Source organism: Cavia porcellus, unplaced genomic scaffold (assembly GCF_034190915.1).
Source record: "Cavia porcellus strain 051 isolate PalLab524CR breed Dunkin Hartley unplaced genomic scaffold, mCavPor4.1 scaffold_13, whole genome shotgun sequence".
Lineage (NCBI taxonomy): Eukaryota > Metazoa > Chordata > Mammalia > Rodentia > Caviidae > Cavia > Cavia porcellus.
This window is the reverse complement of record NW_026947496.1, coordinates 54,585,361-54,596,696: the sequence shown is the minus strand read 5'-3', so window position 1 is coordinate 54,596,696 and position 11,336 is coordinate 54,585,361. Positions and strand designations below refer to the sequence as shown.

Genomic DNA, 11,336 nt, shown 5'->3' with positions numbered 1-11,336 from the left:
ATTGGTTTACACTGTTTAAAAGTAATCTATTGGGTTTTGATGTTGAGAAGAGACAGTAATCAGCAGGCGTGTGGTCAGAGCTGAGAATGAAGGCAAACAATGAGATTATCAAAAAGCCTGATTCATTTGAGCTTAATGTACTTGGAACATTATTTAGAATCTGCTACAAGGAAAGAGATTAAATGAGGTAAGCTTGATTTCAAATTTGCAGAATTTCTCTTTTAATATAGATTTCACTTAGTTATTCAATCTGCATTCATGGAGTATCTATTTAATTTGATATAATTCAACCTGATACTTTTAACACTCCTATAACAGTGATCAAACATTTATATCCCTTATTTATTCAAAGAAAATATTGTCATTATGAAAGGGATTGAAATTCTTCTCATTCAAAAGAAAACAGCAAGTATCAAAAATTTGTTTAAAAGATTATATTCCTAATTTGTTAAACTCCTGCAAACTAGTTTGTTTTGAAAGAAACCTGGATGTAAATACACAGTCTTGGATATGAAATATATGTGATACATGGAAACTTCATCTATAGGATGAAGCCAAAAGCAAAACAGGTAATTGATTCATAGGAAATGTCCTATTGTCTAAGAAATCCAAGAAGTAGGATGACTGAGCTCTCTGGGCATCCACTTACAGATACATATTAACCCCTATTCAGGCATGGCAGGTCCTGCTCACCTTTGGGCTTCACTCCAGTGGAGGCAGAGTTCATGGCAGTGGTTAAAAATGTATTTCCTTTGATTTCCTATTAACTTGATTTGAAATCCTGTATTGCCCTTGTTTTGACTGATTGTTCAGTTGTCTCATTTTTACAATGGGCATATAAACAGTGCCTGCCACAAAGAGTTGTGGGGAAGGAGTTGATGAATTACTAGCTATAAAGTGCCCAGCACAATGCCTAGCATTCACAAAGCACCATAGTCATTACTACATGGCATGGTTACTTTTATTGGTCAACTCGGCCAGGCCATGGTTTCCAGATAATCACTCAACATTATTCCATTTTAAGATAAGATTAACATTTAAATCAGAAGAAGTAAAGCAGTAAGACCTCTCTTCAGTTACTTCAAAATGTAAGAGAAAAAAAAAAAGAGCAACTTCCCCCAAGAAGAAGGGAATTCTGGCAGCGGACTGTCCTCTGACATGGGACTGTAAACATTACTTCAAAAAGCATGAGCTTTTTGGCCTACCCTATACATTTTCATATTTTGCCATTTCAAAATCATATAATTCCTTAAAATCTCAATTTCTCTCTTTTTTCTTCTCTTTTTCTCTCTTCCTTCTTCCCTTCCTTTCTCAATGCATATGTTATTTACTAATCTAAACAGAATTATTTATCTCTGTCATATATGCATACGTGCATATACCTATCTATCCATCTATCTATCTATGCATGCCCTGTTGGTCTGTATCTCTGAAGAACTCTGCCTAATACACTGTGATGATGATAGCTACCATCTGTTGAAACTCTTAGGCATAGTATAACACTTCAAACAAGGTCTCATTTGTTCTTTAATAAATTCCTATTGCCACATTTTACAAAGGGGAATCTGAGGCAAGAGAGGCCAGTGATTTGTTTGCCCAAAGTAATTCAGCTAGAATGTGGCAGTAGCAAGATTCAGTATTTCCCTTAATCCTCTCCCCAAGTAAACATTGTCATTTTAAAATATATTATTACATTAGAACTGCTGTTTCTTTGTGGAGTGACCAATCTTCAGCACATTCACAAAGCACAGGACACTGAAATATTTGAGGCTAGGTTTTATTTATTTTTACTTTAAAAAATTTTCCAGTTGAAAAAAATCAATTTTTATTCATTAATGGGATAAAATGTGATGCTTTAAAATTTTATTCTTATTTTCATCGACATAATAATTATATATATTTAATGGGGCAAAATTTGATATTTTGATGTATGAACACATTGTATAATATTCAAATTGAAGTAAACATCATCCTCAAACATTCATCATTTTTTTGTGAAAAAAAACATTCAAAATATTTTCTTCTTGCTCTTTTGAAATGTACAATACAATCACCCTATGCATATTCACCCACCACGCAATAGCATACCAGAACCTCTTGGTCCTATCTAACATGCTTCCCTCACCTCTACTCTTCCCTATCTTCCATTCTTGACCTCTATGAGATGAACTATTTAAGGTTCTACATCTGAGTGAGATCATGTGAAATTTGTCTTTGTGTGTCTGGTTTAAAATCTTTCAGTTCCATCTATTGTATCACAGATAACAGAATTTCATCTTATGGCTGAAGAGTATTACATTGTATATAAATAGCACGTTTTTCTTACTCATTCATCAACTGACAGATTTCTTTTTATTTCTTGACTATCATGAACACTACTGCACTAAGCATAGAAAGCAGATGTCTCTTTGTCATACAGATTTCATTTCTTTTGGACATACATATACCTTACAATGGAATTGCTGGATGGTATGAACATTCTATTTTTAATTTGTTGAAGCATCTTCATACTGTTTTCCATAAAGGCTACATGGCTGTTTCAAAGCACCTTTCAAATAATGAGAAGTACTAAATGTCAAATGAATTTTGCCTGCTTCTAACTATAATTCTCACTGCGTTAAAATGTGGAACCTTTCAGCCAAGGATTTGCACTGGTTGACAGAAGCTAACAAGAAGACAAGAGTTTAGAGGACACCAAGTCCCTTTACTACAAGGGCTAGCTGGCAGAAGGGAGCAAGGTCAACATCACAGGGAAATTAGTCAAGACCAAGCCTGGGCTTTGAGAAAAATAAATCTCTTTTGAGTTAGTTGGAAGGAACAGGTGTTTAAGAATGGACTTTTAGCCAGGAATGGTAGCATACGCCTGTAATCCCAGCACTCAGGAGCCTGAGGCAAGATCATTGCAAATTAGAGACCAGCCTAGGCTACAAAGTGAGCCCAAGGCCAGTTTGAACACATAGTGAGATTCTGTCTCAAAAAGAAAAAAAAAAAAAAAAAAGAATGGACTTTTAAAGGAGGGGGACCACTTGCTGAGCTGTGCTGCCAGCCAGGGTGCAGGTGTGGGGCAGGGCTGATATACCTCTGTGCCTCATCATACTTCAGTGCTCCCAGCAGTGAGCAGGCCACAGGCACCATGAAGATCTGGACCTCAGAGCATTTGATCACCTGTGGGAAACTGTTACAACAGCTGCAAGGCAGAAATACCCCGACCCTGTGAGCCCAAGTATGGCTGGAAATGGAAACGACGTGCTGGACAGATACATATAGCCCTCTGGAAAGCTGCACAGCTGCAGGCTTCTCATTACACACTGAGGACTGCCTTCCACTGTGAACTCTATTATTGCTGCAGCAAGAACCAAAATATATGTGCAAGGACATGGTGCATTCGATCTTGAAGAGAAAACAATAAAACCTAAATCTGCTAATATTTCACTTATGAATATGACTTTCAGTACATGAAAGTTACGTACAAACCACATTCTTAGGATGCAGAAAAATTGTTTTGACACAGGAAGCCATAATCACAGAGAAAAAAGTCAGCCTCACAGTTACCTTGAAGGACTGATGGCAAGAAAGATATCTTCAGACAATAATAAAGAACATGAAGCCACGGAACGAGTAACACATGAGTTAAATGCTGAGACTGAAGAATTGGCAGGTTTTTTAAGAGAAATCATAAGGGCACCAATGGTGGTGGCAGCCTTTGCAAAGAAAAGCTGGTATACAACCTCAGGTTTCCTGGGTCACTCCAAGCTGCCACTATATTTGTTATTTTAAAAGTACAATTATATGTTAGGTAGGTTTTTTTTCCAAACTGAGCTGGAGCTGTGATTTTTTTCCATCAAAACAAAAAGACACAGGGGTTCTAAAACACAGGGATCATCTGATGTTAGTGTGGCTTGCCATGGCTAATTGTGAGAGTTCCAATATTTATGTGAAACTGTAATCATATTTTAAAAGTGCTTGGAAGAAGTTGGTAATGACACTGAATCTTCTTGAGGTAGAATGCTAAAGCTTTTCAGACACTGAGACTTTACCTGGCTTTGGACCAACCCCAGAACAAAGCAGAGCCACCCCTGGGATTCACACAGCAGCCTTGCTGAAGCAAATTACACCAGTGTGCATGAGGAAATTCACTGTAAAAAAAAAAAAAAAAGGAACTGTACACGTGTAAAAAACATTAACTTGTATAAAATAACTTATTTTGTTAAAAACCACCATCTTTTAAGTTTGGTACTTAAATGATATTTTTTGGAGTGAAAACTATGACTACAATAGATGTATTACTTTCTTCTGTTAAAGATTACTGTATTGGTTTGACAACAGTTTTGTGACTTAGTAAAGGTATTATGTTCCTTTAAAAAAAAAAGAATGAAATTTTAAAATCTCTTGTTCTTATCAGTATGTATATCATAGAATCAGCAAATACAAAAGACTTCTTTCCACAAATAACTGATTATAAAATAAAGTTTATCTTGCAGTTCACCAAGAGCAATTATACCAGTCATGGAACTGTCCAGTTAACATGAATTAGTTAGCCATCATACTCAACTTCCTTTATATGTAGAGCTGATTCTAATATAAGAGTTCAGAAGAACTTTAAGAAATGTTTTTACAACCTGTTACACTGGCAACAGACTGAATTTAGCCTTAGGTGTAATATTTGTCTTCTTAATTATCAATAACAACAATTTAAATTAATATAGTGCTTTTAACTTTGCAAAGAATCGTCAAGTTCATTTATTAAGTGGTCTTCTTTGTTGTATTGTGCTATAATTGGTAATTCCAAACTACAGGCTAGCACATTATGAAGAGGATGTGCTAAGAAGTGTCATCAATCTCTTTGTCTCTCTCTTTTTTCCTATGCACAATTTCAGTGATATAAATGACATGACTCAAAGATAATTTTGGCATCTGAGGTAATTTCCAGAGATATAAAACAGTCATATGACCATAAATGAGGAGAAACACTTGGTAGAGTAAAAATAATTTTTAATTCATATGTACCAGGTAAGTTTAAAAGCGAAAATCAAAACCAACTAAGAGGAACTGGGGGAATTTCTTTGCTGTGAACCTCCCTCTGTGAATTTGCTGTACTGTGATAGTTCCCAAAAATACTGGAAGGGGTTAAGAGCAAGAAAGGGGTATAGACTTGGCCTTTGAAAGATACATGCTGTGCCCAACTAAAGAAATATCTTTCTCTGGTTTATAAAAAATATTCATATACTCACCACAATAAGAAACTAATAGCTATGTGGGCAAACCCTTCAACTATAAAGCTTGCTAAATGGTGTTTAAAACAGCAGGAGAGCATTTGTCTATACATTTTCCATGACTATTTTGAATTGTATGAGATAAGATTATATGGCATATTTTAACATTATGTGACAAAGGAAGGCAAAAACTCTTAAAATATATGAGGCTCTAAACTTATATTTAGATATTTCACTATATAAAAAGACAAGTTTGCAAAATGAAATTAATAGAGGGGATGTGCTTAGATAGTTCTGGAAAGTAAATCAAAGATGTAGGGCTATTCAGGTTGGAATTCCATGCAGGAGCACGATATGAAGATGTATTATTCAATGAGAGGTACATGTGTACATTTATTCTGGATTGTACACTCATGTTTGAAACGAGAAAGTATCAAATAACTGTAAATAGTATGTTGCTCCATTGCAATCAACTCTTTTGACCTGTACAGAAAAAAAAAAAAAAAAAAAAAAACTGCTGTCTACAACCAAAGGTCACAATTTATGTTTACCAGCGGGATGAAAATGAAATGAAAGCTAGAAATAAACGCTTGCGGTTGAAAGTCGCCGAGATTTGGGGCATATGTCTTTCTGCAGCCTAATTTACTCTCAAATCAACTGATCAGTCAATCTGCAATATTACCATTTTACCATTTCACACCTCTATTTGTGGAATCTACTCAAAGACAAATGAATTTCTGAAAATCTTTCCAATTCTGTGATATTGGTCTTCCCTATTTACACTGTAAAGACACTTTATGTGATATTGTTTATTTATTTATTTTATTGTAATCATAAAGAATAATTTTTCTTAAATTTAAATGACATTATTTATTCTATATTTACATATTCCATCTTTATCATTAAAACCACAAGGTTCTCAGGTCAGGATCCACAATCAACTAAAGGCACATTCAGCACAGTAAGTCACAGACAGAATAGAGGTTAGTAAAATTAAAGGTATTTCACTGAAAAACGTATGATTACTAGGGACGCTGAGGTGGGAGGATCGGTGTGAATTCGAGACCAGCCTGGGCTACAAAGTGAGCTCAAGGCCAGCCTGAACTGCATAGCGAGACCCCGTCTCAAAAAAAGACCAAGAAAAAAATATGATTAATTGACTTCTGCTGAACCAAGGCAACATAAAGAAGCTATAAGGAAGGATAAAAGCGGATGAGGCACTTTCCTTCGTTAGGACCAAATACTCGACACCCACAGTTTAGAGGAGAGGCCTGGTTGGCTAGCAGTTTCAGTGAGCCGGCTGGCTCAGAGAAGAAACACAGCTTAGTAGAAGAAAGCTGCTCACCCCACGACAGGCAGGAGACAAAGACAGAAGGAAGGAGCCAAAAAGAAGAACGCACCCTTCCAAGTCATGCCCCTAAGGAACACGGTCTTTGCTACCAGACCCTACCTGTGAGCAACACAACCCACTATGAACTCACCAATGAATTAAGCCACAGATGAGTATAGCACCCCCGTGTTGCAACCAGCTTCCAAAAGCACCTCTGCTGAACACATGAGACCTTCATGGAGACATTTTAGGTCTAAATCATAACAGTATTGTATTCCATTTTTTATCGTTGTGGATTTCATAGAAGCAAGTACTATATAGTTTAATGGCCAGGTTTAATGATTACGAAGTCTGGCTTCAAAACCAAACTACCTATGTTTAAATCACAGTTCTTCTACTGATCCATTTTGACATGTATGTACCTGTACAAGCTTGACTTATATGTGCATATAGATTTCCTCACCTGAAAAAATGGAGTTATTAATAGGTCCCAAGCCCTAGGATTGTTGAGAACAGTAAATACATAACATAGCTGAAGGGAATGGCACGTGATTTGGTGGGTAGTGATGAATAAATGTTAGCTGTGATTGTTATTGAAGAGGATACTTTTAGTATCACTTCCTTATTTGTGCCTAAAAGGACTGAGCCTCCCATCTTAAATAACATAAGAACAAGAAAGTGTACAACCTTACATAACTGGAAGGTTGGACTTTCAATATCTCAAAGTTGCTGTCCTGTCCCTGGCTCTCTGCTGTGCTCCTTCCTTCTCCTGAGGTCCAAGCCTACTTGTGTAGCTCATCTACCTGAGCGCTGGATGGTTGTCTGTGGAAACTGGAGTATGGACTTCTTTCTTCTCAACCACCTGGTAGAGGGGGAAGCCACATCCCCAGGCATGAAATGTAAATCTTTCCTTCCTTCTGGTTGGGCTAACCTTAGTCACTCGACCAACCAAAGTCAAAGAGTGCTGGCAATTTATGAGCTGATGGACTTAGCATCCTTGGGATCCCCCACAGCATAATCTTAAGGAAGATTTCCCTAAATTGTTAAGCATGCGGGATGGTGACCACTTTACTGGACCCTGAGTTCTGGTAGGAAAAATCTAAAAAGGTGAACTGAGGCTGACTGATACTGTCAGAAAATAGGAGCTGGCACTAGTAGCCAAGAGGATGCATTGTAACACACCCTTTCTTTCACCCTTCAGTAACACCTTCATTCGTTTAATCAGCACTTACTGAGCATCTGCCGTCCTTGGGGATCTGTCTCATGGCTGGGACTGGAACCACAGCTCCCAGAGATGGACTTCCAGGGCTCCTGGAAACTGCATTCTATAAATAAGGCGTGTAGGCTGAGCGGGACTGAGTGCGCTCCAGGGTTACAGACTTGCAATGAGGCAGAGCCAGGTCTTAGAGTCAGGGAGACTAACCCCAAAGCCAAGAACGGGTTAGCACAAAAGTGTAAATAGAAGCGATAAAAATGACACGTTCAGTCACAGTACAGGCCGCCTCCTCAAGCTTGCACTTTTGAGGGGTGAGCTCTTTGTTGCCTAGAGGGGGCGCTGTTTCAGGGTGAGCGCCCTGTGACCTGCAGTGCGATCGTCTCTGGATAACGCCAACCACTGTGAAGGACAGAAAACAGGCAGGACAAGTCCACTTGCAAGAGGAGCACCAAGTCACTTCCTTGTGCACGGAGGTCAGATTCTCACCGGAGACGTCGGCTTCCAGTGCGGAGTATTCGTCCTGCCCAGACCTCGAGCTATCTCTGTAGCCATTTAAACTAAGGCTACCTATTGCTTTGTTTTGGGAATAGTGTGACTGAGCTACTTAACAAAAAGAAGCTTCTGTGGCATGTAGGAAAGTAAGACTTCCAGCTCTCTGAGCAGGAACCTAATCACATTAGAGAACGAGACACATTAAAAATGCCTGGTCCCTCTCATAGTGATCTAGGATCTAAAATTAAAGATTTAGTACTCCAATTTGACTAAGTTATTTTGATTTCCAAGATAGAAAATCAAAACTGATTACAGAATTCATTTCTCATTGTCACCGAATCACACAAACTTGACTAAATTCAAATTCCAAGAATTTTGTTTGGAAATGAGTTCTAACATTTTTTGAAGATGTGGGGTCTTACTACGATGGCCAGGCTGGCTTTCAGCATCTGAACTCAAGCAATCCTCCTGCCTCAGCCTCCTAAGTAGCTGGGACACGAGCAAATGCCATCACACCCAGCAAATATTGCTTTTCCTTTAATCAATCTTTAGGACACTTTCAAGCACCCATTGTCTGTCAGGCATTATGCCAGGAGATTAAAATATTATCTGTCCTCAGAGGAGACACTAAAGGAATTCTCAGGAAAGTGATTTGTTGAGGCCAAGTTGCTGGGAGATGCTATGTCTTAGTGATTTTCTTCTCACTAGAATGAAACACCCCACAGTCACAACTGAAAGGAGGAGACATTTATTTTGGCTCCCTTCTATTGTCACAGGTCGGCTGGTTCCAAAGTGAAATTCAGGATGGCAGAGGGGCCTGGCAAACAGTCCAGGGGAGGAGAGCAGCCCACATCATGGCTGTGAGGAAGCAGAGAGAGAGAGGGAGGCACCAAGAGATACACGGCCTTCCAGGTTACACCTCAAGTGAGCTGCCTCCAGCCTGGCCCCACTTGCCAACGGCATTCCCAGCTGCTGAACTCATTAGCGGGGGGTTAGGGGGCCCAGGAATCAGGCTCAGCCTGGCTCAGCCCTTGCCACAGGGAGCTCTCCAGAGTGCAGACTGAACTCAAGATAAGGATGCATGGCTTTTCAGCTCCTGTGTTAGCAGTCATTGGCTTCACCCTGAGTGGTGAAGATGCCGTGGCAGTTTTGACTGTCTGCACAGCAGAGGACAGCCCTTCCCCCAGCCCAGGAGCAGCCCTCTTTCACATCGCTCCAAAGTGGGGCAGCCGAGGGAAGACAGCCCAGAAAGAGCAGAGCGGAAAGGGTGTGATGCGCCAGAGGTACTGTCTACCAAGCTGGTAACCACGGGAGTGGGCACAGACTGAGAAAGCAAACGGGTATGTTGTGGCATCAGGGTTCTCCAAAGAACAGACCCAATGGGATATATGGTGAGAGACTGATACTACAACCCGTTTCTCCCCCTCCGTCTGAACTCAACCCACACCGGTGAAGGGGATCTTTTTTACTCAGTCTACTGATGCAAATCTCTTCCAGGACTATCTTCACAGGTGCACACCAAAATAATATGCTACCAGCTGGGGAATTAGCTCAGTGGCATAAGAAACTGCCTGGCAAACATGAGGTCATAAATTCGATCCCTAATACCAATAATAATAATAATAATAATATGCTACCAGCTCTCCAGGCATACCTTAGCCCAGTCAAGCTGACAGGCAAAATTAGCAGTCACACTTGTCACAATTGCAGTAAATGTTGCATAGGAAATAAATAAAGTGTAATTCTTTTTTTTTTCTTTTTTTTTTTTTGTACCAGGGATCAAATTCATGGACTTGAGCTTGCCAGGCAGGTGCTTGTGCTGCTGAGCTAAAACCCTGCCTCAATAAAGTGTAATTCTCAATACCTCACTGGGATGGTTTTCTGGGGCAGACGTTCTCAATCTGTCTTTCCCCTTTGCCTTTCAGCCCCTCTCCCCAGCTAGAGAAGGATCCAATTCTGTAAAAGAACTGCTATCATGCCAGCATAAAGGTACATACATGCATGAGGACCAAAGTTGGCAATCTGTTTTCAGATTGCATGGAAGGGGCACTGGAATTTGCACTGAGACACCTCTATCTATCTGTCTGTCTATCTATCTATCTATCTAGAGAGAGAGAGAGAGAGAGAGAGAGAGAGAGAGAGACAGAGACAGAGACAGAGACAGAGACAAAGAGACAGAGTCTCATCAAGTCATTAAATTGTCCAAACTGGACTTTGACTTGCCATTCTCCTGCCTCAGATGCCCAATATGCCCAAGTCTGGTTTCATACTTTTTTTTTTAAGTGAATTTGGGAGTTCTGTTAGGTGCAGTGGAACTTGATCTTAAACTCAGTTTCTGAGTCTTGGAGAAGGGCAGGCCCTAGAGGGGAGACAGTGCGTATTCAGTGTTACAGAAATCAGTAGCAAGGAGAAGCATCTGGGTATGTACTAGGATTCACTTCTGATAGTAGGCAAAAGCCTACCAGAGTAGGTAGTAGGCTTCTTCATAGAGATACATGGCATTGCAACATTTTAACAAAGGAATTTGCTTTAACCCAAGATTTCTCAACCTCAGCACTAGTGACATTTGGGGTTGGATGATCCTTTGTTGTGGCAATGTAGATGCTTAGTAGCATTACTGGCCTCTTCTCCCTAGAGCCCAGTCGCACCTCCTCCAACTGTGACAAAGAAAAGAAAAACGTGTCTCCAGACCATACCAAATGTCCCCTGCTTGGCAACATCACCCCCGGTTTCAAAATACTGGATTAATCTGTAACCTTTTAAAAACTACTTAAAAACCTACACTTTGGTGTGAGTGTAGGAGCAAGCTTATCAAAAGACACAAATTTTAGTTCGTATAGATTTAAAATATCTACTGTAAAATGTGGTGATTATGATATTAATATATTTTTGAAATTGCCAAGAGTAGATTTTTTTCTTTTTTAGTTTTAAGCTTTGTTAGTACATGTTTGCAGTACACAATGATTACAGTCATTGTGAGGAGTTGGTACCTGTACACAACACACCTCAATTCCTTTTTATCCCCTTTCCCTCCCACCTCTCCTTTCCCTCTGTCTTTTTATCCCTTTCTCATTTGAAGATCTAT

At 39.5% G+C, this 11,336-nt stretch overlaps 1 pseudogene; it reads left to right on the top strand.

The window, feature by feature from the left end:
• The first annotated feature begins 3,133 nt into the window (after positions 1–3,133).
• On the top strand, positions 3,134–10,213 carry LOC100729279 (PRELI domain containing protein 3B-like; annotated as a pseudogene).
• The last annotated feature ends 1,123 nt before the right edge of the window (positions 10,214–11,336 follow it).